General features: G+C 46.1%; 1 protein-coding gene across 2 annotated transcripts in view; it reads left to right on the top strand.

The window, feature by feature from the left end:
• The window catches only part of UGGT2 (UDP-glucose glycoprotein glucosyltransferase 2), a 1,472,699-nt gene that overhangs the window by 484,123 nt on the left and 974,437 nt on the right, over nucleotides 1–14,139 (top strand). The window lies entirely within an intron of this gene.

Here is a 14,139-nt window from a genome sequence, read left to right as displayed (position 1 = left end):
GAACTGTTCTCTAGGGTTCAGTTCATCCCTTTTAGGGCCCTAGTTCTATTGCACCAGTAGGCGGTCTCTGGCATGGCTCTGCGCTCCTGGCGTAGAAAAGTTATGTACAGAACTAACGTCAGCGCGCCTGGGTGCGTCTAAGTAGCTCCGACGACGTCATCTCGGCGACTACGACGCCAGCGACGTATGCGGAGCCGCACGACGCTGCTTACTGACGCGCAGGGGTACTGCTGACGAAAACTTTCTGGATCCAGTCTGACGCCTGGGGATATTCTAAGGTAAGCAATCTATCACTAACCAATGTCTCTTACAGATATATCGTTACACAAGTAAGTAACTTGTGCTTTAGTCCCACAAACACACTAAATTGCAAGAAAACTATTTGTCAATAGCATCCATTCACCTTCGTGTGCTACTGCAATCCAGAAGATGGCAATCAATTTTTGAGACCCGCGAGAAGATAGAACTACAAATGTGATTTTAAATAACACAACCTAGGACCTAACTTATCGTAGCGTAAGGAAAATTCCGACTCCATAGGAGGAATGAGGAGGCACTCCATGCAGTCAAACATTAAATGAAAAAGTTAGCAACATCAATACTATCTTGCCATTGTACTGAGCAAAATGGAATTACATAAATTGAGCTTTTAAAACCGTCCTTGTTAAGGCACAAACATAAGACATACTAAGTCAGGGATTGTTCTCCTTCTGAATTGTGAAGGCTGAGCATGTGAACGCTATTTAAATCCATTGCGCTTGTTGAGAACGCACCCGTACACCGCCGTTGCCCGGAGCACGCTGTTCTTGCTTGTTACGTCATCGCAAAATGTCATAACGTGCCAAGACACCCTCACAAAACAAAAATGCGTCGTGTGCGGCTGTTACACCAAGTGGCTCCAAGAACCAGTTGCCATCTCTGCTACAGGAAGTAACTGAACAATGCGTATTAACAGACCTGCCTGGATATCAGTGGCCAGATAGTGAAAGGGGTAAACGTAAACAGTTTTGGCCTCTATTTAACCCCTTCGCTGCGGCACGAATTCCGCCGCAGCGCTGGGGGGGTTTGGGGGATTGACGGCGCCGCTGTGCTCATGACGGAACCACGCCGTCATGAGTCACGGGCGAGCTGTGCTCATGACGGCGTGGTTCCGTCATGACTCCACCCACTGCGCTAATCGCCCGCACAGGCGGGGAATTAGCGCCGCGTGGGAGGAGCGGCCGCCAACGGCCGCAGCATGACGGAACCACTCTGTCATGAGCACACGGCGCCCGTGGCTCATGACGGAGTGGTTCCGTCATGAGCGGGGAACGGGTTAAGACACTAAATCGCAAAAATAATGAACCCCAACTCTGTAAATGTAATGTAAGGGAAAAGGCCACGTAATTTAATTTTAGTTCAGTGATGATAGGTTGAATACAAAAATGCATTTAACGTGAGCGGACATTATGCGACGTGTACGGGATAAAGTGGAGCTATTATAAAACTATCCTGTTGTAGAAAGCATACACGCCTTCAGAAGCTGGTGTGGCACCCTTACTGTGCCCACAATACATCTGTCTTCCGTGCAGACAGGGCCGCTCTGTGAGAGAGGACAGTTCTTTCCTTTCATACTACCAGGGAATCGTGGTAAACAATAAAAGACTTCAGATCGCGCACGAATCCATATAATCAAAGCGTAAGAAAAGGGATTTTTAGGTAAAGTAAGGGATAGATTAGATGTCTCTTGTGTAAAATGAAAACGTTCTTTTCATTTAATTACCCATATGAAATGTTATATAGTATTTAAATGTATTATGCTCGTATACATTATGCACGAAATTTAAAAATGGCAGAAATTGTGTGAGATCTAAAACGTTCCATAGGAAACAATATCAACTGGCGACATTTGCTAGGTATTATTCCGCTGTGCAGACTAGAAGCCAGAGAGGCGATTACTGTAAGTTGTAAAATATGGTTAGGTACAAGCTGTTTATGTTCCCAGAGTGGCTAATTTCCAAGATGTTCACGAAATGAACATTTGTTGCCACTGGAGAATTGTTATTCCCTCTTAGATATACATCTTGAAGACGAAGGTAAGATTTTCAGGAACGTATCCTCATCCTGAAGTAGCATTGACCAAGGGAGAAGTCTGGTTCTTTGGGAGTGCTAGGAGAGTTTTGCTACAGTAGAAACTAAAATAATGATACCTTTAAGTAATACAGTTCCAAAATAAAGTTTCAAACAGAGACATTTTTGGCCAAAATCACTCCTAGTGAAGTATGTAGTCTTATATCTTAGTGCCAAACCCCTCCTAGTGAAGTATGTAGTCTTATAGGGGTGTACACCTTTTTCTTTACCTTTTTTCTGGGGGGGGGGGGGGGGGGGTGACAAAAGTCCTGATTTTCACAGGTTAGTTTCCTCTTTGCATTTGTGGATGATTACATTTGGTAAACCTAAATGATTGTTTAGTAGTTAGGTACATAAGTATTAAAATAAAATCTATTTTTGTAATGTGCTGCTGTACATTCCACCCATAACAAGTTCCACCTTCAAAGTTTGGGATGCAGTGGGGTTGCATTTTGGACAGGACCTCACATCCTTCAAACCACTATGGTGAAATAGAGTTTACACCAGGGAGAGATAGACAGTGCTTCTAGAGCTGTGTTGGAGGGAGAGCAAAATACTACAGGATGTTTTAGGTGCTGGAGCGATCAGGTCTTTTGAGCAGATGCAAGAGGAATTCGGGCTCTTAGAGTCGGAGTGCTATAGATACAGTCAAGTATGACACTGGATCCTACACCCTCAATGTAGAGAAGGAGCAACACAAGCATTAACCCACTTTGAAAAATATCTCCTAAACTATGATGATGAGAAACGTATTGTTTCATGCATTTAGGCTATTTAGTATACAGTAGGAAACCTGCAAAGGTACTATTTCAGACGGCCCTGGAAAAGGAATTGGGCATAGCCCTGGAAGCCAAACAGTGTAACATTATACAAATAAGGGCCACTAGTTTGGCTACATAAGTGGGGCGTCGAGAAACAGTATATACATTTGTGTATATATGCTACTAAACCCCTGATAAACTGGGTCAAATAGGGAACTAAGGGCCAGATGTATGACCCTAAATTGCATGCGTAAACGGGTTTGCGACCCCTTCGCGCATTCAAAATGGCCCAGGGCCATGTACAATTCCTAAATAGCGAGTTACAATTTATTTGAGACCCGCTATTTAGGATTTGCGAGTCCTAATTATGTCCGCAAATCAATGTACAAATGTTTTATGACCACCCTCTTCAAGAGGGTGGTAATGCAGTCCCCAAGGGACCACTTCCACTTTGTGACTGTCTCTAAAAATGTTTTTTACGGGCAGGCGGTGGTCACAGGGACCAGTACCTGCCCTTAAAAAATTAAACGAAAACGTTTCATTTTTATTTTTTAAATGCATCCCGTTTTCCTTTAACCCCTTCAGTGCCCGCCCCTTTCCCCGCCCAGTGCCGGCCGTTGCATTAGCGGGCGGGGTCTATGACGAGCTGGACTCGTCATGGGCACAGCGCCACCGCGGCCCATGACGAGTCCAGCTCGTCATGGGCACTGAAGGGGTTAAGGAATACGGGCTGCATTCACAAAAATAAACCGCTTTATTTAAAAGCAGTCCTAGGCATGGTGGCCTGATGAGCCCAGCAGGCCACCATACCTGGGAGGGCCTGTCATTCCTAATGGGCTCGCAGATTGTGAGAGTCTCATTAATATTAATGAGCCTCGCAATTTGCAACCCTATTGGGAATTGCAAACAGTGTTAAACCCACTGTTGTACTTGGCAAATTGCACCTCACAAATTGCGACCCGCAAGTGAGTTGCAATTTACGAGGTGCAATTTTGCTTGTCGCACATCTGGCCCCAGGGTGGTTCACTGTGTTGGAGTAGATGTGGAGGAGCTGCCACTATGGTGCATATGATGAGGACATGTATAAAACTGCGTCCCATTTGGGAATATGACTTAATGCTATCAAAGAAATATGCAGTTCACGTGTAGCTGAATGCTCACAGGTGATATTGGTTAGAAGTCCATCCAAGGAGGTATACCCTCTGTTCACCCGGTGGGGCAAAAATTGTTTCCCATATATTGATAGCACCGTGGGGCACCGTGATAATGCTGACGAAAGATGCACGGGGGCATTTGGTATCCGTAGGGTATGGAGAAGATGATACACACAGCTCGGGCTCAAAGGGAAAGCGTTTCAGAAGTGATGGAGCATTATCGTACATTACCTGTGGAGAAGCTTTAAGGAATTGCTTTGCCCAAAAAGACCGAGAGTGGAGGAACATCCTTGAGAAATGAGCCTGGGTGATTATCAAGAGACTAGGAAAGAAATGGTGCTGGACATAGTCATGTTCAATGTAGCCTATAGTGGAGAAATAATGCCCTACCGCGCAGAAAGCTGTTTTCCTCTATACAGTGAGATTGATTATGATTCTAATGAAAGTGTGTGTGTGTATGTGTGGAGGGGGGCAAAGTTAACTGAACTGGGAAGGTTTGGTGTTGATTATTTACCATTGTCGAAATATTGCCCGTTTGGTAGGTAACACAAAAACGCAATAAATAAAATGCATTTGAGAACACACATTTTCTTTCTTTGTTAAATAAGTCTTGGATTAATAGTATTAAGGAAAATCTGAGGTTTGTTTTTATATTTTGATATAATGGTTTCTTAACAAACCCTCAAGACAATAAGAGAGACGTTAACGAATTCCATTAAATAATTACTTTGTGGGTGTTGACAATATAAACCTCTCTGTTAATTACATTAGCTTCCCCATAAACCAAGCCACAGGAGTGTTAAACTACCAATGGACTGTGACAGCAAAGCAGCAGCGAATGTTTTGCGGAAATTACTGTGAAATTCATCAGTGTTATAAGTAATAAAAAAAAGTATTTGTCCTTGCAGGGCCGCCTTCGCTGTTTCCTGACTGTTGAATGTATTGTATTGTATTGCATTTATATAGCATTTACTACCCCTGACGAGGCGTCAAAGAGCTTTTTCGGCGAGTCGCACGCTACTCCGGAACCCACAAAGGATTAGTGTTGAATTAGTTTAGTGAAATATGAAAGTAATTTGAGTGGTGTATAGGTTAGTCAGTTATTTGGATTCAGAAGTAAAGAACCCTGATGAACAGCAGAATTCTACACTAAGGAGGCTATTTAGAAATTAAAAAAAATATTTCTCAGGTGAAAAATCTAATTTCGCTTCCTTGTTGTTTACCACTGGATACCCAGTAGACAATGACCATGGTTCTTGGGTGACATATAGGCATGTTATTGCCCAAATCAACTGACATATCCATCGCTTTTAGAATGCCGTTTTATTGAAATGTACAATGGTGTGGTGGCCTTGGACGCCTTTAAGAGCAGAAATGCTGGTAGCACATGCTTTACCTTATGTTCTGGAGGGACAAAGCCTGTGTCTTTTCGAACGGCTTTCTTGAATTTGACTCTTTAAATTGCGAAGGCCATTTGTGTGTCCGCAGGCTTAATTGAAAAACCCTTAGGTTCGAATTTTCTTTGATGATTTGTTTATTATGCGCTTAAAACGTTTATTGCCGGAAGCCAATTGTGCACTTATATCAGCTGAAACCTTCAATGACCCCTGAGACCCACACCTTCCTCTTCGAGTTCAGTCAGTATTGCCCCTTTTAACCTCTTGACTACCAGGCCCCCTCCACCCCCTTTAAGGCATTTGTTGGATGCTAGGGGACCTTCCGTTGAAACATTCATGTCTTTTTTTCTAGAAAAGGCATCCACGCCTAATGTGCGTCCTTTTTTCACAACATCCTGCGGATCTTAAATGTACCCAGAGTATATGGATTTCTCTGGATGGGACAGAGAAAATAGCAACACACATTGGCAAATCCAATAGGTCTTGTCTATGCAAGAGCTATTGGCTTTGGCAATATGTTTTAGCCATGGTGTACACCAGTGTGGCTGCTGTTCAGCATGGTTAAAAGTTATTAGGGTAAAGGAGAGTGGCATGGATTTGAGTGTCGTAAAGTGAAGTGTTATGGAGTGTCGGTGAGTGGTGTACAGTAGAATTGACTGGCATGGAGAGGAGAGGAGTGGAGTGTCATGGAGAAGAGTACAGTACTTTGGAGTGTTGTTGTGGGAGTAGAGTGTTGTAGAGTGGAAGGACATACAGTTGAATGGCGTAGAGTGCAGCTCTGTGTCAGCTGAATAGAGTGTCGTAGAGTAGAGTGACAGAGTGTTGGTCAGTGGTGTAGAGTGGAGTGGCATAGAGTGTTGTAGAGTAGAGTGGTGTACAGCAGAGTAGATTGCCATAGAGTGGCATGGAGTGGAGTAGAGTGGGGTGGAGTAGTGTGTCATAGAGTAGAGTGTGTAAATTGGCATGACGTGGCATGGAGGAAGTTGCGGAGAGTGTCATAGAGTTGCCTAGAATGTATAGAGCAGAGTAGAGTGGCTTAGAGTGGAGTAGAGTGTCAGTGGAACAGAGTTTAATGGAGGCGAGCGTCACAGAGTGGAGTATCGTGATGTGGGTGTCGTAGAGTGAAGTGTAATAGAATAGAGTGGCGTAAATACCGTTGTGCAGAGTAGATTGGCATAGATTGCAATGGATTTTTAGTAAAAGTGTGTAGAGTGCATTGGCGCAGAGAGCTTTAATATAGAGTAGAGCGGTGCAGAGTAGATTGCAGTGGCGTAGAGTGGAGTGATGCAGAGTGGAGTAAACTGGCGTAGTGTGAAGTGGCATAGAGTGGAATGGTGCAGGGTAGAGCGTAGTGGCATAGAGTGTAGTGGTGTAGAGAGCAGAAAAGTCATGTAGAGTTGAGTGGTCCAGAGTAGAATGCAGTGGCATAGAGTGCAGTCATTCAGAGTAAAGTGTCAGAGTGCAGGGTCGTAGAGTGCAGGGTCATAGACTGCAGGGTCTTACAGTGGTACAGAGAGCAGTGATGTAGAGTACAGTGGTGTAAAGTGACATTGCATGCAGTGGCATAGAATAGAATGTTGTAGAGTATGGTGTCGTACAGTGCAGTGTTGTAAAGTAGCTGGCATAGGATCAGTGGCGAAGGGTGCATTGGTTTTGTGCAAAGTGGTATAGAGTGAATAGGTGTAGATTGCAGTGGTTTAGAGTACAGTGGCATAGAGTGCAGTGGTGTAGAGTACATTGTTGTAGAGTGGGGTTGTGCTGTGTAGAGTATACTGGTGCAAGGTAGTGTATAGTGGCACAGTGGCATAGAGTAGAGTGGTGAACAGTAGAGTGCAACAGCATTGATTGCAGTGGCATAGAAAGGAGTGGCGCAGAGTGGAGTAAGAGTAGCGTAGAGTGACGTGACATAGAGTGCATTGGCGTAGAGCAGATTGCTTTAGAGAAGAGTGAAATGGTGCAGGGTAGCATGGGGTGGTGCAGGGTAGAGTGCACTGGTGTAGAGGCAGGGTTGCAGAATGGAGTGGAGTGGCCTGGACTTGAGTGGTGTAGAGTGCAGTGGTATAGAGTGCAATGGTACAGGGTAGATCAGAGTGGTGTGGAATGCATTGGCATAGAGTGGTGCAGGGTAGAGTGCAGTGGTATAGAGTAAAGTGGCATAGAGTTCAGTGGCAGAGAGTGCAAGGCTGCAGAGTAGAGTGTCATAGGGTGCAGAGGTGTAGCGTAGGTTGTTGTAGAGTAAAGTAGTGCAGTGTAGAGTATAGTGGCTCAGGGTAGAGTATAGTGGCGTAGTGGCATAGAGTAGAGTGGTGAACAGTAGAGTGGAACAGCTTTGATTGCAGTGGCATAGAGAGGAGTGGCGCAGATTGAAGTAGAGTGGCGTAGAGTGAAGTGACATAGAGTGCAGTGGCGCAGAGTAGCTTGTTTTAGAGAAGAGTGAAGTGGTGGAGGGTAGAGTGGAGTGGTATGGACTAGTGGGTAGAGTGCAGTGCTGCAGAGTGGTGCAGGCTAGAGTGCAGTGGCATAGAGTAAAGTGGCATAGAGTTCAGTGGCAGAGCGGGCAAGGCTGCAGAGTGCAGTGACGTAGGGTGTTACAGAGTAAAGTGATAGAGTGCAATGGTGTGGAGTGCAGTGTTGTAGAGTATAGTGGCGTACAGTGCAGTGAAGATTGACATAGAGTATAATGCAGTGATGTAGACTATTGGTTTTAAGTAAAGTGGTGTAGAGTGCAGTGGCATACAGTTCAGCTGTAGAAAACTGATTGATGTAGTGTGGAGTGGCATAAAGTGGATTGGCACAGAGTAGATTGTTTGAGTACTTTGAAGTGGCGTAGAGGGCAGTGGTATACAGTAGAATGCAATGGTGCACAGTAGATTAGAATGGACTGGCGTAGAGTAAGGTGGCATAGAGTGGAGTGGTGTAGAGTGGAGTGGTGCAGGGTAGAGTGCAGTGGCATAAGAGTGGAGTGATGCAGAGTAGCGTGGTGTAGAATGCATTGGCATAGAATGGAGTGGCATAGTGTGCAGTGGTTCAAAGTAATTACACAATTGCAGTGGCATTGGGTCCATTGGTTTTGAGTAAAGTGCATTGGCATAGAGTGCAGTGGTATAGAGTACAGTGGCATAGCGTAGACTGCAGTGGTGTAGACTGAAGTAGAGTGGCGTAGAGTAGATTGTTTCAGAGTGTAGTGGTGCAGGGTAGAGTATAGTGGTGCATGGTAGAGCGCAGGGGCATAGAGTAAAGTAGAGTGGAACAGCATTGATTGCAGTGGCGTAAAGTGGAGAGGGCAGGGTACAGTAGAATGGCATAGAGTGCAAGGGCATAGAGTAGATTGTTTCAGAGTAGAGTGAAGGGGTGTATAGTGAAGTGTTATAGTGCAGTGGCAGCTACTCCGCTAAGGCGGAGGAGCGTTGTCTCACAGACATGGGTCCCAGGCTTACTGTGCCACTGGATTCAAGCTAGCCTGGCTTATGAGGGATGATGCCCCGCAACTGGTCGCAGGATGCTTGTTTCCAGTCCAAGGAGGACCTGGCTTGGCAGTTCGGACTGGACTGTTCCCATGAGGCACAGGGGCAAGACTGATTTGCATATGACTGGGGTGGCATGGTGAGCAAAAGAACAATGGATTTAATCCAGATCTTTTGACTGGGGGGGAATGTTTGATTTGCTAATCATTCCACCCATCATCTATATGTTTTTTGCCTCACTGCTTTTAAGCAGTGTGCCGAAAGGAAAATTATAATGCAAATAACTTGTTATTATCATTTTATTGTTTCCAGCTGCTTTGCTGCGGGTGGGCGGGCCGCTCTGCTTTCAGAGCAGGGCAGGGGAGGAGTGGTTTGCCCACTTTGCACGTTCTCCATGCAGGCTGTATTACAGCCTGTGTGGAGAACATACCCAGGCCCCAAGTCTCCGTCTGAATGCCGAACCATATGCTCAGACCAATCACAGCGCTGTAGCAATGTGATTGGTCAGGGGAGCCTGGGCGTGCTTCCTGGCTGCTGTTCCGGTCTGATGGAGGAGAGGTGGAGTAGGGACGTGGAACGTGGCGATAAAGTCAGTGTATTTTGTTTTTACATTCCTCTTCCTCCTCCCTCCCCCACCCCGCCATCCCCAATCCGTGCCGGCTGCTACTGTTAAAGAGTAGTGGCGTAGGTTGCAGTGGTGCAGAGTGGAGTGGCCTAGACTGGAGTGGTGTAGAGTGGAGTGGTGCACAGTAAATTTGACTGGTGTGGAGTATATTGGCATAGAGTGCAGTAAAGTGAAATAGAGTAATGTGCAGTGGCATAGAGTTCAGTGACAGAGAGCGAATTGCTGCAGAGTGGTATGTCATAGAGTGCAGTGGTGTATAGTAGAGTGGTGTTGAGGGCAGTGGCATAGAGTGGTGCAGAGTAAAGGGACAGAGTATAATGATGTAGAGTGGCGTAGAGTGCAGTGTCGTAGAGTGGGCGTAGTGGTGTAGTGTGCAGTGGTGTAGAGTAGACTGGTATAGAGTGCAGTGGCATTGAGTGTATTGGTTTTGAGTAAAGTGGTTTAGAGAATACTGGTGTAGAGTGCAGTGGCATAGAGTGCAGCGGTATAAAATTGAGTGGTGTAGTATGGAGTGGCATAGAGCAGATTGTTTCCAAGTAGACTGAAGTGGCGTAGAGTACAGTGGTATAGAGTAGAGTGGCATAGAGTGCTATGGCGCAGAGTAGATTAGAGTGACTTAGAGTGAATTGGCATAGAGTACAGTGGAGTAGAGTTCAGTGATGGAGAGAGCAGTGTTGCAGAGTAGAGTGACAGAGCTAAGTGGCATAGAGTGAAGTGGTACAGGATAGATCTAGGAGAGTAGGATCTACCTCTTATGGTTACCCCAACTTTTTGCTATTGTTTCACTGTTTTTCGACCTCAGTCTGGCTGGGGCCCTGCTATTCAGGACCCCAGCCTAGCTGCTTCCTCTCTAAATTGATTCCATGTTCCTTAGGTACACCACAGATTGGATTCTGAGGTGCCCTTATAAGTCCCTAGTATATGGTATACTATGTACCCAGAGCATAGGTACCCCAGAGGCCTACCAGGGGCTGAAGCATGTATTATGCCACCCCTGTGAAGCTCTCCAAAATTACACCACAGTCACTAGTGGACAGCATATACCAGGCCAACATCTCACATTGGTGTGTAGCAGTGGGATTTCAGCTTGCTATTGTTTTACCATATAATCTCAATTGAATTGACTAACTGAAAACCACTAAAGGTACCTAAGTTACATATAATACAAGCTTAGAATACAGTAAGTTCTACTGAACTTAGAGTTGTGTATTAAGGGCTTAGCACACCCTTTCTACAACTCAAGAGTGTTTAGTAGGCCACACTAGAGTAGGCTGTGCAATACACTACACCTCACTAGTGATGTCTTCAAGGCCAGGAACCAGTGGGTCCGTGCCAGAAGTCAATGAGCTTCTTCCCTCCAAGTATGATATCCTCCCATTCTTGGAATTGAGAGCATTATGCAGTACTAGGAGGCTGAAGACAGGCAAAAGTGCAACCACCCAACGCCACATAGAGGTACTCAGGCTGGATGATCTCAGAAGACCTATAGGGTCTGAAGGGGTAGGCAGAGTGGGTGGGACAGCAGAGGAGGAAGGGCCTAGGGGAGAAATTCCCCATGACCAGACCTCTAATGCTGACCAGGAAGATGACAATGATCTTGACCTGGAAAATCCAGCTCCCCTGGAAGATGAGGAGGAGGGCCACAATGGTCCTCTCTTTGTCCCTCCTGGAAGAGTTGGTGGTGGGCCTAGAAGGTCCTGTGGAGTCTAACCATTCTGGTTCATCTATAGGGACCTCTATCTCTGCTCATAGGAGGGAAACCTCCCAGGAGAGGAGAGAGAGACTGCTGAAGTATGAGGAAGCCCATCTTAAGATTAAAAAACAGCAAATAGCCCTAGAAAGGGAGTCCCTAGAGCTCTACAGAGCTAGAAAAAAAGATGGGACTAGAGTCCCATGGTGGCAGCAACATCCCTATTGATATGGAGAGGTCTCATGAACATAGAAACCTAAACAAGATTGTCCCTCCCTACCAGAGTGGGGATGACATCCACAAATGGATTACTGCCATGGAAAGGGCCTGTAAAGTACAAAGGGTCCCCCAGGAGCAGTGGGCAGCAATCTTGTGGCTCTCCTTTGCAGACAAAGGTAGATATAAGCTCCTCACTGTTAGAGAGGAGGATGCTGATGATTACTCCAGTCTGAAAAGTGCATTGATTGAAGGGTTTGGCCTAACCACTCAATAATATAGGTTAAAGTTCAGATATACCCAAAAGGCACAAAATCAAGACTGGGTGGACTTTGTAAATTGTGCTACCAAGGCTCTGGAAGGTTGGTTACTTGGCAGTAAGGTGCATGACTTTCAAGGATTGTACAATTTAATTATGAGGGAGCAGATCCTTAATAATTGTCAAAATCAGCTGTTGCATCAGTTTCTGGTGGACTCTGATCTGACCTCTCCTCAAGAATCGAGAACGAAGGCAGACAAATGGGTCAGAACCAGGGTGAGGCAGAAGGTACCGAACCAAGGTGGTGACCCAAAGAAGCAAGATTCTAAGAACTCTGACAAGGGTGGAAAGAAGGGTAAAGACCAGAAGACTTCACAAGGTCCCCAAAAATCTTCTTCAGGTGGGGATTCACAGTCTAACAAGAGAAAAGGCCAAAAATAAACCATGGTGCAAGATCTGTAAGCAGAAAACTCCCTGGACTAGTGATTGTACCAAGTCCAAAGACTCACCTCCAGCCACCATTGCCCCCAAGATAACTGTTCCCCCTAGTGCAGCTACAATTGGTGGTGGTAATACTCCGATTAAGGGTGTAGCAGTAGCAGGGTTAACCCTGGGTTCTGAGAGGGACTCTGGCCTAGTCAGAGTTCCAACTCAGGCTGTCCTGATCTGTGATGGAGGCATGGACATTTCCTCCTTTGTGAGTCCCAGTAACTTGGGCAAATACAGACAGCAGCCTTTGATTAATGGAAAATAGGCTTTGGCATTCAGGGACACAGGAGCAAGTGTCATAATGGTGACAAAAGATCTTGTGGATCCTGGGCAGATTATACTTGGTGAAATGTACCAAGTGACAAATGCTAGCAATGTCAGAACAGACCATTCTCTGGCAGTTGTTAACTTCTCCTGGTGAGGGCTAACTGGCCTTAAGAAGGTTGTGGTAAGTGCAGACCTACCAGTTGAATGTTTGCTTGGCAATAATCTGGAAGCTTCTTCTTGGGCTGAAGTGGAACTCAGGACACATGCAGAAATGCTAGGGATCCCTGTAAATGTATTTGCTGTGACTAGGTCACAGGCCAAAATGTCTAACACTTGACAGGCCCTGGATTCTGGAAGAATGGACCAGGTGCCTCCCAAGAGGAGCAGCAGTAGGGTTAAGGCAGTGACTTACCCCCTGACTCTGAATACAGATCAGCCTCCTGAGGGAAATGATCTTGAACCTGAAGAAGGAACTGTCCCATGTTTAGTTCTTGGGGACTGGGGGCCCTTCCAGGGCAGATCTGAGCCAAGAGCAGCAAAACTGCCCCTCTCTTGAACCCCTCAGAAAGCAAGCTGCTGATGAGGCTGCTGGGAATGCTAATGGCACCCATAAAATCTATTGGGACGATGGACTCCTTTATTCAGAGTGTAGAGACCCCAAGCCTGGTCCTTTCAGGAGGTTGGTAATACCTTTGAAGTTTAGGGGCTTCCTATTGACACTAGCCCATGATATTCTCCTAGCAGGACACTTGGGCCAAAACAAGACTTGGGACACAATTGTCCCTCACTTTCACTGGCCCCATATGCCTGAAGACACTAAGGAGTTTTGTCGCTCCTGTGTGACCTGCCAAGCCAGTGGCAAGGCAGGTGGAACCACAAAGGCCCCCCTGATACCACTGCCTGTGGTGGGGATTCCCTTTGAGAGGGTTGGGATTGAAATTGTTGGTCCCATGGATCCCCAAACAGCATCTGGGCACAGATTTAACCTGGTTGTGGTGGACCATGCCACTAGGTACCTAGAGGTCATTCCACTTAGGACCACTACAGCACCTGTGGTGGCAAGAGCCCTCTTGGGTGTATTCTCAAGAGTGGGTTTTCCTAGGGAGGTAGTATCTGACAGGGGTTCAAACTTCATGTCAAGTCACTTGACTGCAATGTGGAAGGAGTGTGGAGTGAATTATAAATTCACCACACCCTATCACCCACAATGCAATGGTTTAGTTGAAAGATTCAACAAAACCGTAAAGGGCATGGTCAAAAGTCTCCCAGAAAGCTTAGGCGCAGATGGGACATCCTTTTGACCTGCCTTTTGTTTGCCTACAGGGAGGTGCCACAAAAGGGGGTTGGTTACAGCCCTTTTTAACTTTTGTTTGGCCATCCTGTTAGGGGTCCTTTGTGTCTGGTGAAGGAGGGATGGGAGTTACCTCTCAAACCCCCTAAACAGGACATAGTGGACTATGTACTTGGTCTTCGCTCCAGGATGGCTGAGTATATGAAAAAGGCAACTAAAAACCTTGAGGCTAGCCAGGAATTGCAAAAGGCCTGGCATGACCAAAAGGCTGTGCAGACTGTTTACCAGCCAGGGCAGAAAGTGTGGGTGTTGGAGCCTGTGGCCCCAGCAGCCCTCCAGGACAAATGGAGTGGCCCCCATACGATTGTTGAACAGAAAGTGGAGGTCACCTACTTGGTAGACCTTGGAACCCCTAGG

This window comes from Triturus cristatus, chromosome 8 (assembly GCF_964204655.1).
Source record: "Triturus cristatus chromosome 8, aTriCri1.1, whole genome shotgun sequence".
In the NCBI taxonomy this organism is placed as follows: domain Eukaryota; kingdom Metazoa; phylum Chordata; class Amphibia; order Caudata; family Salamandridae; genus Triturus; species Triturus cristatus.
The sequence above is the reverse complement of the archived record's forward strand: the minus strand, read 5'-3'. Positions and strand labels throughout refer to the sequence as shown.